The sequence below is a fragment of the Lipophrys pholis genome (genome assembly GCF_963383615.2).
Source record: "Lipophrys pholis genome assembly, contig: SCAFFOLD_34, whole genome shotgun sequence".
Classification (NCBI taxonomy): Eukaryota; Metazoa; Chordata; class Actinopteri; order Blenniiformes; family Blenniidae; genus Lipophrys; species Lipophrys pholis.
This window is the reverse complement of record NW_028292022.1, coordinates 426,984-439,622: the sequence shown is the minus strand read 5'-3', so window position 1 is coordinate 439,622 and position 12,639 is coordinate 426,984. Positions and strand designations below refer to the sequence as shown.

The following is a 12,639-nucleotide window of genomic DNA, read 5'->3' as shown; positions in this document are numbered from 1 at the left end:
CTGCAGTTAACTCAGAGTATGTCCTGATAAATAGTGATGAAGTAAAGTAAACTAAACCAAAGTCTGTAGCTGCTGCTTGTTATCATGAAGTCTGGTGAGATCAAACGTCATTTTCTAAATACTATCCTTCCATAATCACTTTATTATATTTGTTATATATTATACTTCATTATGTGAATTAAAACATTTATTTGTTAATAGAACGGAGCTTTATTACAGTGGAGAAGGTTTAATACGTTCTTCTTCTTCCTTTCCAGACAAACAAGCTGATTCTATTCCTGCTCTTATTTATTCAGTCTGATTGGTGAAATAACTTTGGAGGATTGGTGAGCACTGTGGATTTTAATATTTCAAAATAAGAGCAGACGTCCATGTTCTGAGTCACCAGCATCACTGATCCACTGACAGTCGATATGAAGATTAACCTGGAGAAGCTTTTCATGTTTGATCTGATCTGGAGCCGAGCAGCCGTCTGTCACATTCTATCAGTCAGTGTATCCCCCTCTATCCCCCTCTATCTCTCTGTCTATCCTCCTCTATCCCCCATCTATCTCTCTGTCTATCCTATCCCTTCCTCCTCTCTATCCCCCTCTATGTCTCTGTCTATCCTATCCCTTCCTCTCCTCTATCCCTCTATCTCTCTGTCTATCCTATCCCTTCCTCCTCTCTATCCCCCTCTATCTCTCTGTCTATCCTATCCCTTCCTCTCCTCTACCTCCCCCCTCCACCTCTGACTCTGGTTCTGCAGGTTTCTTCCCGTTAGAGGAGTGTTGCTCATGTGGATCGTTGACCGAGGAATGACTGGGTTGTTTTTGGTGTTTTTATAAATAAAGCTGAATTGAATTGAACTGTAGAGCTGCAGGTCACAAACCTCGGATCTGGAGCTTCTTTTTCCACTTTCATTTTGTCTGATGTCTTTAATGAAGTCACAATAAAACCATCAGATCCTTTTACCAGAAACACATTTTCTTCTTGTGACTCATTCTGCCGACAAGTGAATTAAAGAGTTTAGAAGAAAAAGCCACAGAAATGTGACGAAGCCTGAAGAGGCGACGTGAGCGACCAGAGCGGCCAGAGCTCCGAATGTGTTTGGTTAGAGCGTCAGTGGAGGAGTGGACAAACCACACACACACACACACACACACACACACACACACACACACACACACACACACACACACACACACACACACACACACACACACACACACACACACACACACACACACACTTCCACTTCATCATTTGTTCAAAGTTTAAAAATCATGTTCCTCTTTTGTTGTCACCTCTTTGTTAATTCATGTTCCTGCTTCATGTTACTGTCTAGATAGAGCTGCTCAGGCTGGTTGATCTAGAAAATCATGTTGCTGTCTAGATAGAGCTTCCCAGGCTGGTTTAATCTAGAAAATCATGTTACTGTCTAGATAGAGCTGCTCAGGCTGGTTGATCTAGAAAATCATGTTGCTGTCTAGATAGAGCTTCCCAGGCTGGTTTAATCTAGAAAATCATGTTACTCTCTGGATAGAGCTGCTCAGGCTGGTTAATCTAATAAAAGTTGGAAAGTATTTGGATCAGTGTGAGAACTGCAAATAATATATGTAGCACAACAAGGATATTGTATGTTACAGGCTCTGGGTAGAAGCTCTGGGTAGAAGCTCTGGGTGGAGGCTCTGGGTAGAAGCTCTGGGTGGAGGCTCTCGGTAGAAGCTCTGGGTAGAAGCTCTGGGTGGAGGCTCTGGGTGGAGGCTCTGGGTGGAGGCTCTGGGTAGAGGGCTCTAGTGGTGGTGCAGAAACACAGTTTGCCTTGATCAGGAATCTACTGGCTGTAGCTCTACATTGAGGGGAACCACAGCGACGTGGCTCCGGCAGGAGTTCCTCTTCTACGTTCTATTTTCTCCTCAGTGACGCCTGCAGCTCCTCCTAACGTTTCCTAATCGTGTCGCTCCGTCTGCGTGGGCGAAATCCTCCGTCTTTCAAAAGCAGAGCGTCTCCTGCAGCGTAGAGTCACCGCTGACATAGTCTCACTGCACCGCCCACTCTGCTCCGCTTCCATCGCCGCTGCAGCAAAACCTCAACCGCCCACAGCCGTGGTCGATCCCGCCTGCTGCCGAGTGTTCCTCTCCGATGTGACCTCCTGCACAGGCCTGCAGCGCCGCCGCCCGGCCCACGGCGCCGCCCGGCCCACGGCGCCGCCCGGCCCACGGCGGCGCCCGGCCCACGGGCCTCGCTCCCTGTGCTGCCCGGACACCCGGCTCTCTTGTTTTGGACGGAGCGGTTTCATTCTGATCCGGTTCTCAAACTGTTTTGGGGCCTTCAGCTTGGTTTTCTACAGACTTAAACTTTTAAACTGAGGTTCTCTTGGTTTCTGGTTTTCAGACGGAGGTTTCTGGTTTTCAGACGGAGGTTCTCTTGGTTTTCAAGGCTGGTTCTTCTGGCTCGTTTTATAAAGGAGTTCCTGGTTCCGACCTGTTCTGAGGCTCTGGGATGAGCTCAGCCTGGTTCTCACCTGTTCAGTCTGGTTTGGAACCGGTTGATCCTATGATTGGGTTCAGTTTGGTTTCTAACTAGTTGGCGTTGGATCCTCATGGTCCTGCTGGGCTGAAATAACCTCAACCTCTGGTTCAGTCGGTTCTTCAATGGGTTCAGATCAATTAAGGTCTTCAACAAAGATCCTTAGACATTAAAAGACCTTTTGGGTCTTGTCTATAAAAACAGATAGATTCGATATGTTTTAGGACATTTTAAAGTTCTGAAATACTTTAACTGCTCATCTCACAGTGAACCGAACAATTCTGGTGTTTACCGACTTGAAAGGATCAAAGTGTGTGAGGTTTACCTTTCAACCTCAGCTTCTAAGCCACTAAACACATTTCCCTCCTTCAACTTGCAGCCTGAGACAAACCCTAGAGGCGGTGATCTCGGAGTGGAGACAGGCTGTAATACTGTCCACGGTTCACAGAATACTGCAATAAAAACTCCAAAGTGACGTTCAGACAGCGAAGAGGTGGAACGTCCTGAATGAGGAGCAGCTTCAGATCTGTGCTTCTTACTGTCAACATGCAGAGCGACCAGCTCCAGCAAAACAAACTGACAAGCTGCTCAGCACACAGCCCAGAACCAGAACCAGAACCAGACCAGAACCAGAACAGTGACAATCTGAGATGGATGATCCTTCATCAGGTCAGCAGGACCTCCAGCTGATCCATGAGCCCCTGGTCCTAACCCTGCAGAGGAGGAGCTGGAAATGTTCCTTCTAAATGTGTTTTTACATTTTAAAGACTTTTCAACAAGCGGACCTGATTCCAGATCCACTAAGTTAAACCGGGTCGCTCTGGACATCCTGGGAACGTCAGAGCGGCTCACCTGGATTTAAACTGACTTCATCGTCCAGAGTCACACGTTCCTCTTTTATAGAACACACACACACACACACACACACACACACACACACACACACACACACACACACACACACACACACACACACACACACACACACACACACACACACACACACACACACACACACACACACACACACACACACACACACACACAGGAAGTCAGTGACAGGAAGTTGTGTCACATGAGCAGGAAGCAGCCGGCGGTGTTGGTTCATTTAATCACCTCCGTCTCGTCTGACTGAATCACTTCTACTCTGAGCTTCATTAGAAGATAAAAACATGAACACGTGACCGACCACGGACAGACGAGCTTATAGAGTTAGTTCACCAGCCAGTCGGGGGGCAGGCGGGGGGCAGGAGTCCAGCAGGCGGGGGGCAGGCGGGGGGCAGGAGTCCGGCAGGCGGGGGGCAGGAGTCCAGCAGGCGGGGGGCAGGAGTCCGGCAGGCGGCCTTCAGAGTGTTGGTGTTGGTAAAGTCTCACCAGAACCAGGGCTGATATACGGTAAACCATCCAAAGCAGCTCAAGCTTACTGAGACTCAAACTGAAGTTGGGTTGTAACTGGAGCTCAGACCTCAGTGAGGCCTCGTGCTTCAGCCACTGCTTCGTCTCTCTTCCTTCCTTGGACAACTTGAAAAAGACGAACCATCACCGATCACCAAGACCCCGCAAGAGCTGCAGCCCTGAGACAACCTGACCGAGACGCCCAGCCACCAACAGCTGTGCAGTGCAGTGCAGTGACCAGCAGCCAGTCCACCAGCCAGACAACCAGCCAGTCCACCAGCCAGACCAGCAGCCAGTCCACCAGCCAGTCCACCAGCCAGACCAGCAGCCAGACAACCAGCCAGTCCACCAGCCAGACCAGCAGCCAGTTCACCAGCCAGTCCACCAGCCAGACCAGCAGCCAGACCAGCAGCCAGTCCACCAGCCAGACCAGCAGCCAGACCAGCAGCCAGTCCAGCAGCCAGACCAGCAGCCAGACCAGTTAGGCTGACTGGTGGATAAGAAACGTTTTGCTCTGCTGCCCCAGAACAGGTTAATCCAGCTCTGCTGAACAGGAAACGTTTCCAGTAAGGAAGAGATTCTCTTCTGTTCCAAACATTTCCTTCAGAACCACCTTCAGAACCACCTTCAGAACAACCTTCAGAACAACCTTCAGAACCACCTTCAGAACCACCTTCAGAACAACCTTCGGAACAACCTTCAGAACCACCTTCAGAACCACCTTCAGAACCACCTTCAGAACGTTGGGCCGGCCGAGCTTCAGTCTGAGCAGAACGGACCAGGAGGAGACGGAACACCAAACTGCAGGTCGTCACACGTCTGAGCGCCACAGCGTGAGGAAGCAGACAAACATGGCGTCCAAACCATCAGCAGCTCCATGAGACCAGCCACCGAGACCCACCGTCACTCCTTATTCCTCTCTAGTACCAGGATCTCAGTGGGAAGAATCAAACTCTACCATCAGGATCTCAGTGGGAAGAATCAAACTCTACCATCAGGATCTCAGTGGGAAGAATCAAACTCTATCAGGATCTCACTGGGAAGAATCAAACTCTACCATCAGGATCTCAGTGGGAAGAATCAAACTCTACCATCAGGATCTCAGTGGGAAGAATCAAACTCTATCAGGATCTCAGTGGGAAGAATCAAACTCTACCATCAGGATCTCAGTGGGAAGAATCAAACTCTAGTACCAGGATCTCAGTGGGAAGAATCAAACTCTACCATCAGGATCTCAGTGGGAAGAATCAAACTCTACTATCAGGATCTCAGTGGGAAGAATCAAACTCTAGTACCAGGATCTCAGTGGGAAGAATCAAACTCTACCATCAGGATCTCAGTGGGAAGAATCAAACTCTACCATCAGGATCTCAGTGGGAAGAATCAAACTCTACCATCAGGATCTCAGTGGGAAGAATCAAACTCTATCAGGATCTCAGTGGGAAGAATCAAACTCTACCATCAGGATCTCAGTGGGAAGAATCAAACTCTAGTACCAGGATCTCAGTGGGAAGAATCAAACTCTACCATCAGGATCTCAGTGGGAAGAATCAAACTCTACCATCAGGATCTCAGTGGGAAGAATCAAACTCTACCATCAGGATCTCAGTGGGAAGAATCAAACTCTACCATCAGGATCTCAGTGGGAAGACAAGACGAGTCACTGTTGTGCAAGGCTGCATGTTTGGCCTGAGACCAGGTGGTTTCCGGTTGAACGCCGCAGCACCAAATATTTTTCCCATTAGAGAGAAAACAATCTGTGACGACTCTCCGCAGTAGAAGCAGAATTCTTCAGAAGTTCCCATAAAGAAAATAACTGGTCTAGCAGGTCTTTGCTCGTGTCCCTCAGAAGGAAGACGCATGTGAAAGACGTTCTGTCCAGCGTGAGAACGATTATGGTGAAAATAGTGAGACATCCTGCCGGAGTTCTGCCGGGTGGCGAGGACACGGGGACCAGTTTCACATCTTCTGTCAAAAACAAGTCCAGAGTTGACCAGATGGTTTGTTTTTACAAAGTTAAATCTGAAGCTCAACCTAACGTGTCCCTCCAGAGGACAAACCCTCACAGAGGAACCGGTTTCACTTTGCAGCAACAGAAGACAGATCCAGCAAAACAGAAGAAAGACCAACGTTTCTTCTGAGCGAAGAGACGCAGTCTTTCATTGGACACCAGCCGGCAGTTTGAAGGGAAAATTCCCCGCGAGCGGCTCTACGTCACCAGAGAGCAAACAGAGACTGGAGGAGTGGACTGGAATGTGAGCAGAGCAGCCAAAGGCTTCTGGGACTCCTCCAGATCCAGCATCTGGATAAAGAAACACCCAGAAACGGCAGTGAGGACAGTCAGACACATCAGGACGGGGTCCCAGCTCTGCTGTTGTCTCACACCAAGGAGAGTTTCAAAACAAAAGCTCGGTGCTGAATCCCTCTGCTCTCCTGCTTCCTGGAGCGGCTGGGGGACAAGAACCTTTATTCTGTTAAGAACAGGAAACTAGAAAAAAGCTGCTTCAGCATCAGACGTCACGACGTTCTCACACGTCAACGTTCCTTTAGCGGGACGCTAGCTAGCGGCCACGCGCACTCGTATGGATCTTCCGTCAACGTTCCTTTAGCGGGACGCTAGCTAGCGGCCACGCGCACTCGTATGGATCTTCCGTCAACGTTCCTTTAGCGGGACGCTAGCTAGCGGCCACGCGCACTCGTATGGATCTTCCGTCAACGTTCCTTTAGCGGGACGCTAGCTAGCGGCCACGCGCACTCGTATGGATCCTCCATCAACGTTCCTTTAGCGGGACGCTAGCTAGCGGCCACGCGCACTCGTATGGATCCTCCGTCAACGTTCCTTTAGCGGGACGCTAGCTAGCGGCCACGCGCACTCGTATGGATCCTCCGTCAACGTTCCTTTAGCGGGACGCTAGCTAGCGGCCACGCGCACTCGTATGGATCCTCCGTCAACGTTCTCAACGTGAACATCAAAGGCTTTGATCAGCAGGCAGGCAGAGCGACGGCGAGCAGGCAGAGCGACGGCGAGCAGGCAGAGCGACGGCGGGCAGGCAGAGCGACGGCGGGCAGGCAGAGCGACGGCGGGCAGGCAGAGCAAAGGGGACTCGCGCTCAGCTCCATGGAAATAGTCCCAATGGTCGGAGCTGCGTTACAGCTGGAAGCATCGTGTTGCTGCTGCCTTGCTCAAGAGTTTCCCCAGGGATTAATAAAGTGATAGAACTAGTTTATTATGAGATGATGACGTCACGCAGACCCCCACATTGTCCACATGGAACTAAAATACTTTGTACTGCTTCCTTTACTGTCCTGATACTAACCTCAAGTTGTCTTTAGAGAGAGTACATGTATACATTAGTACATTTCATACTTTACTGTAGAGGAGTTTATTACAGCCTCATATAAAATAATAATAATAATAATATTAAAGCAAACAGAGCTCTGCTATCAGGGTAGTATCAGCAGATATCAAGTTCAGGATCAGAAGTGAAAATACGTGGATCAGTGTATCACTAATACACAAAGTTGTTCTCAACTATTCTAAGGTAACTGAAATGAGTGTTAATGTGTAAATAAATTAAATATGTAAATGAACTCTGACAGGCTAAAGGTTTCAGTACTTTGTTAGGGTTTGGAGTCACATATACCTGAAGTTTAACTTTATACTCATGTGTACTGGCAGAATGTAAAGACATCCTGACCAAAGTCCTCAGTGTGAAGCCTGGGATCTGAACCCTCTACCCAGCTTCGAACTGGATCCAGAGGACCGGAGGAAAGGCCATGAGGAGTCTCACGGAGCTTCACACACTTTAAGAGGCTTCTTCTCAGTTTCCTTCATGCTGCATTGGGATTCCTCCACCTCCTCCACCTCCTCCACCTCCTCACTCCTCCGAGCGGTTCTCTCAGGGGACTTGGTTCTAGGTGGGAAGAGGACATGTCCAGACTTCCAACACGAGGTCTCTAAAGACCAGTTTAAAGTTCATCCCTCTCTAAACCTGGAGACTGTGGAAGACATTTCTGAGAAGCTACGTCACTTTTCTCATAATCGTCAGACAGAATATGGTACAGAGACCTTGGACTTTAGTAACAGACCAGGTCTGTTAGTCTTTAGACCAGGTCCGGTAGTCTGTAGACCAGGTCTGTAGACCAGGTCTGGTAGTCTTTAGACCAGGTCTGTTAGTCTTTAGACCAGGTCCGGTAGTCTGTAGACCAGGTCTGTAGACCAGGTCTGTTAGTCTTTAGACCAGGTCCAGTAGTCTGTAGACCAGGTCTGGTAGTCTATAGACCATGTCCATGTCCAGGACCAGGACCAGGACCAGGACCAGCGTCTCCACTGTCTTACTATAATTTTTGCTGTTGGCATGGCAACATTTTTTACATTTAGTGTTTCCTCTAGGATTATTTTCAGCAGCGGGGGCAGGCTCTCCAGGGTGTGTGTTTTACTATACAATCATAAAATTAAATATATAATAAATATTAAATATATATATATATATATATATATATATATATATTAAAAATAAAGGATAAATGGGGCAAAACAGGGGGCGTCCGGGGGTCTCTCTTGGAAAAAAATGTGATAAAATAGACCTTAAATTGTGTATTCTAATACAATGTAGACTCCTAAATACTACATTGTGTACTACAAAATACTGCATTGTGATGAAATTGTAGCACCAGTTGATATTGAAGGAACCAAACAACAAATAATATATTATGGAAGAAACATACTTATTTAAAAGCACATAACTGAACTAGTACAAAGATGTATACAGTATATATACATGAATATAACATATACAAAGAGGTCTACAAAATAAATAGTAAGTAAAACTTTACTTCAGGAGCCACATACATCTTGAGTGGCTGGACTGGTAAAATATTGCTATACTCACCTTTATATTTACTCTTTAAAGTATTTCTGTGTTGTGGTAGTACACAGTGTACATGATGAAACTGTAGAATTCATAAGATGGAAATGAGTCTGAATGAACCATTGTGGTAAAATGCAGCGACGTATCAACGCCCTGCTATAGATGCTATAGGAGCGTGTTGCTCAGTGGTTTGGTGGATTAGAACCTTCAACGCCCTGCTATAGGTGCTATAGGAGCGTGTTGCTCAGTGGTTTGGTGGATTAGAACCTTCAACGCCCTGCTATAGATGCTATAGGAGCGTGTTGCTCGGTGGTTTGGTGGATTAGAACCTTCAACGCCCTGCTATAGGTGCTATAGGTGCTATAGGAGCGTGTTGCTCAGTGGTTTGGTGGATTAGAACCTTCAACGCCCTGCTATAGGAGCGTGTTGCTCAGTGGTTTGGTGGATTAGAACCTTCAACGCCCTGCTATAGGTGCTATAGGAGCGTGTTGCTCAGTGGTTTGGTGGATTAGAACCTTCAACGCCCTGCTATAGATGCTATAGGAGCGTGTTGCTCGGTGGTTTGGTGGATTAGAACCTTCAACGCCCTGCTATAGGTGCTATAGGTGCTATAGGAGCGTGTTGCTCAGTGGTTTGGTGGATTAGAACCTTCAACGCCCTGCTATAGGAGCGTGTTGCTCAGTGGTTTGGTGGATTAGAACCTTCAACGCCCTGCTATAGGTGCTATAGGTGCTATCGGAGCGTGTTGCTCAGTGGTTTGGTGGATTAGAACCTTCAGCCGTTCATGTTGGACTGAGGTAAACTTCACAGCAGCGCCCCCTGCTGGAGGCTGTCCCTCATTAAGGTGTGTTAACAGTTATAACCACGACAGTTTCGCTGGTCTGAGGTTCGACTACACGTATTTGAGATGCCTTTGAGCAAACCGGACACAAACACTGACCGTCTGAATGACGTCTGGAGGCTCGCTGCTCTGGACTCAAACTACTGAGACAGGTAAGTACTGCCTGAAGTCTGTTCCACCGGGCACCCCCGGACCCTCCGTACCCCCCCGGTACCCCTCGGACCCCCCCGGACCCTCCGTACCCCCCCGGTACCCCCCCGTACCCCCCCGGTACCTCCATACCCCCCGGACCCTCCATACCCCCCCGGACCCCCCGTACCCCCCCGGACCCTCCGTACCCCCGGTACCCCCCGTACCCCCCCCACCACGGACGTGCTCACCAGTACTGGGCCCAGTGGAGGACTGTTGTGAAGCTGGACTTACGTTTTTGTGTCAATTAAAGAGAAAGAGAATAGAATCAAGCTTCTCGCTGTGAGTCGCACAGATTCACCATTAAAGAGATTTAAACTCACTTTCACTGTTATTTACACTAAACTATGAACCACACACACACACACACACACACACACACACACACACACACACACACACACACACACACACACACACACACACACACACACACACACACACACACACACGATGGTTTTCAGTGATTTTCATGGAGATTAAAAAGGTGACCATAGTGAAAAATCACTGGTTCTACATGTGGACGGGCCCCCGATGTCTCTGTGCTCAGGATGGTTCTTCCAAACAACAGTGCTCTTTCTCTTTCCCTGATTACCACCAGCCACACTCTTTACCAACACTTATTACCACGGTAACACTTGTGCAGTACAGAAACATGACACCAGTGTTTGTGTGCACGGCCATCACTTCCACCGCGCCGCCTGTTAATTGTGAAAACGGAGCTGAGATTCTGACCGAAGTGAGGTCAGTCAGCTGACGGCGGCGAGACGTGATGTTCAGCAGCAGCACCACTGCAGCAGCAGCACCACTGCAGCAGCAGCAGCAGCAGCACCACTGCAGCAGCAGCAGGAGAAGCAGCACCACTGCAGCAGCAGCAGTAGCAGCACCACTGCAGCAGCAGCAGTAGCAGCACCACTGCAGCAGCAGCAGGAGAAGCAGCACCCCTGCAGCACGCCTTCTGGAGGGAAGCAGTGGCGTCTTTATGAATCATGAAGTCCTGACCGAGCAGACGGGGGCTCTGGAGACAAGCTCAGCCTCCGCCCTGCCAGAACCCGCTGACAGTTACTGCCCCCCCCCCCCCCCCCCCCCCCGAGGCCTCGCCGCCTCACCACTTCACAACACTCAGCACATACGGCGGGACGGCGGCGCCTGCAGATGTGCAACAACAGCAGCATTGTGCAGCAGCTCCAGTCTGGCCTGGAGGGGGCGGAGCCTCCCACACACAGGATGGATTTTCAAAGTAATGACACGATGAACTTTATGAAACGATGAACTTTATGAAACGATGAACTTTATGAAACGATGAACTTTTAAGTTGATTTAGTATTTGTATTTAATTTATTCATTTAAAAAAGGAGCAGAAGGAACTAGAGTCTCATGTAATCTGTTCCTTTGTACCAATACTCAGTTCATGACATCATGAGAAAACAACAAAAGGTCCATGAGGACTGAGAAACGCCACTCGCTCATATCAAGTTTCTCTTTCATAAGAAACAGAATGAATCAAACCACAAAACAAGACTAAAGAACAAAACAAGGGTCGACAACAACAACAACAACAACAACAACAACAACAAACCCCAACACATTGAGGTACTTCAGAGAGGTTCCCTGTATTTCAATGTACTTGTTTTAATTAGATGTTTACATGTTATACTGGCTTTACCTTCTTTTGAATGGTTCTCAGATCGTTCTCCTGAATGGTTCTCAGATCGTTCTCCTGAATGGTTCTCAGATCGTTCCCCTGAATGGTTCTCAGATCGTTCCCCTGTATGGTTCTCAGATCGTTCCCCTGAATGATTCTCAGATCGTTCCCCTGAATGATTCTCAGATCGTTCCCCTGAATGGTTCTCAGATCGTTCCCCTGAATGCCTGAATGGTTCTCAGATCGTTCCCCTGAATGGTTCTCAGATCGTTCCCCTGAATAGTTCTCAGATCGTTCCCCTGAATGATTCTCAGATCGTTCCCCTGAATGCCTGAATGGTTCTCAGATCGTTCCCCTGAATGGTTCTCAGATCGTTCCCCTGAATGCCTGAATGGTTCTCAGATCGTTCCCCTGTATGGTTCTCAGATCGTTCCCCTGAATGGTTCTCAGATCGTTCCCCTGTATGGTTCTCAGATCGTTCCCCTGAATGGTTCTCAGATCGTTCCCCTGAATAGTTCTCAGATCGTTCCCCTGAATGATTCTCAGATCGTTCCCCTGAATGCCTGAATGGTTCTCAGATCGTTCCCCTGAATGGTTCTCAGATCGTTCCCCTGAATGCCTGAATGGTTCTCAGATCGTTCCCCTGTATGGTTCTCAGATCGTTCCCCTGAATGGTTCTCAGATCGTTCCCCTGTATGGTTCTCAGATCGTTCCCCTGTATGGTTCTCAGATCGTTCCCCTGAATGGTTCTCAGATCGTTCCCCTGTATGGCTCTCAGATCGTTCCCCTGAATGGTTCTCAGATCGTTCCCCTGTATGGTTCTCAGATCGTTCCCCTGTATGGTTCTCAGATCGTTCCCCTGAATGGTTCTCAGATCGTTCCCCTGAATGGTTCTCAGATCGTTCCCCTGTATGGTTCTCAGATCGTTCCCCTGTATGGTTCTCAGATCGTTCTGAATGGTTCTCAGATCGTTCCCCTGAATGGTTCTCAGATCGTTCCCCTGAATGGTTCTCAGTGACTCCTTCCACAGAACCGCTGCTTCCATCTGGTCCTGAACTTTGGTTAAAGATCTTTTCTCCTTTTCAGGTAAACTGACTGACTCTTTATGCGAATCTGACCTGGAGGTTTACAGGTGAGATTGTCTGATTCGCTTTAGCCTTAATATGCATAATGCTTTGATCTATGAC

At 48.4% G+C, this 12,639-nt stretch overlaps 1 protein-coding gene across 3 annotated transcripts in view; it reads right to left on the bottom strand.

Moving 5' to 3' along the window:
• eml3 (EMAP like 3) overlaps positions 1-12,639 on the bottom strand; it is a 67,493-nt gene that overhangs the window by 54,047 nt on the left and 807 nt on the right. The window lies entirely within an intron of this gene.